Source organism: Dipteris shenzhenensis, chromosome 29 (assembly GCF_047967505.1).
Source record: "Dipteris shenzhenensis isolate YYH24624 ecotype China chromosome 29, Dip_SZ_1.0, whole genome shotgun sequence".
In the NCBI taxonomy this organism is placed as follows: domain Eukaryota; kingdom Viridiplantae; phylum Streptophyta; class Polypodiopsida; order Gleicheniales; family Dipteridaceae; genus Dipteris; species Dipteris shenzhenensis.
The window spans coordinates 50,670,266-50,672,416 of record NC_141624.1 but is presented as its reverse complement, the minus strand read 5'-3'; positions in this window follow the sequence as shown (position 1 = coordinate 50,672,416).

Below are 2,151 nucleotides of genomic sequence, written 5' to 3'. Positions count from 1 at the left end.
ACAAAGTTCATCGTTCTTCTTCCAACAATCATATTTTGTCATTTATCTGGTTTCCATACCCAATCTGCTGAATGTGGGTCTAAAAGTAGCAGACAGTGGTAATGATTGGCACTTAATAGGTGTAATTATAGTCAAATCCAACAAGCTTAAAACAACTAGCTGAGCATTTTTTTTACAATGAACATTTCGCAAAATGAAGTGTGTCTCTCCTCTAGGAGCCTGAATCTTTCTGACAACCTCTTACATTATCGGAGCGCCTATTACTCCAAAAAGTAAGCAGTGAAAGCAACTTAGTTAGAAATCAAACTCATATGAACTGCAACACAAAACAAAAGTAGTGTACTTACTATGATTAGATCATCTACATGTTCACCGTCCCCAACAATTATCTCATCTTTTTGTTTGAAAGTACCCAGCTTGATGATAGCAATTGCTAGTGTTGCCAATGGTAGTCGACCATTTCCTTTCATGTTATTGATAAGATTCTTGAAAAGCTCCTTGTACTTGGAGATTGTCATCTCATGGAAGAACTTGAATGGCTCAACCAAAAAGGATTTATTCTCTCCACTCTAGTAGAGGGGTTAAATGCTAATGTGTAATGACATGTTCCTCCATCATTTCATGGATTCTTATTGCACACTGAGAAGTTTGAGACCCTCACACAATCCCCAATGTTTAGGCTTATTACAAATTCCAAGTAATACCGTTCATCACTATGTAATTTAATACATCCAAAGCCTTCTCTATCAGATAAACCTACATGCAAGCACTTAGGATAGGTTACATTCTATATCATATAGGTACCATATTTATTTAGTACTCTACCTTTGAAAATACCATTCTAAATACAGACAAATCAATGTCTTGTATTAAGAGAGGCTTGTAAATTGGTATTAACTTCATCCAAAATCATATGTCTCTCCATTAGTCCCACACAACAATTTGCTGGTTGGAGTATGAATTTTTTCTTCCTTCACAATAACAAACTTTCCTTTTTTGTCTTTAACCAAATTTAGCTTCAAGTCGAAATTTCTTTTCATGGAATGCCTTGATTTAGTATGTACTTTCTCAATACGTGGTGGACAACTAGTAAGCAATGACAAACCTCTACTTACAAAGCTTGGACTAACTAAAATCAAAATATTTGGGAAATTTTTGTTACACAATTTACATTGTTCACAAGCATGCACATTTGTCTTTGTGCATAAAGAAAATGAAATGAGTAATGCCTCTACAGTCTACAATTCTGTAGAAATGAAATATATGCAATCTAACTCATGAAAATATTTATATGATAGTATGTGTCAATAAAGAACACAATAACAGAGATTCAATAACAAAGGAGGGTAGCAAAACCATGCAAGTGTAATGTAATGTAAGAAAATGTCAAAACTCTATTTCACATCATTGATACATTGTATATATTTTCACATACTCAACATAAGACTGTATTGTCATAATGTAAGTATAACAATAGTGTACAATATGACTGAGAACAACCAACCTAGGTCATTTCTATTACACAATTGAGTAATACATTTGTTTTAAGAACAAGAAGTTCAAAAGCTTTGATAAAAAGCACAAGAACTTTATGAAGTATTCACAACAAAAAACTTCTGTAGTTTGACACTCGGGGGGGTCACTCATCATATGTAACCCTATCATGTGAGTTCAACGGAAGGATATTTTTTATTTCTAAAATTTACAAAAATAAATATACGTAAGGGACTATTTAAAATAGTTTTGGAAAAAATTTACAGATTTGTATAGAAAAGGGGTACATTTTATTAATGAAAAAATTTACAGATAAGGGATTTTAAATATAGGCCTTGAACGCACGTGATATAGAGGGTTTATACATAGTGACCCCCCTGAGGTTTGACATGACTTAAGAAATACATCCGCAAAAGATACTAACATAGTTATTACCAAATGCACAAATTGATAAAAACACTGATTTTGGAATCATCTTCAAAGTGTTCATTTCTAAGCATTCTTGTTAAATGGGCATAAAGCTTGAGAAATTTGAAAATAGCAGATTTGCAATCTATAAAGTGCTCATATTCATGACAACATATACCAACAAAGCACTTCTCCAACGTCATTAAAAAATATGTATCCATTTTGTTGAAGCCATTGTATGAAGTAACA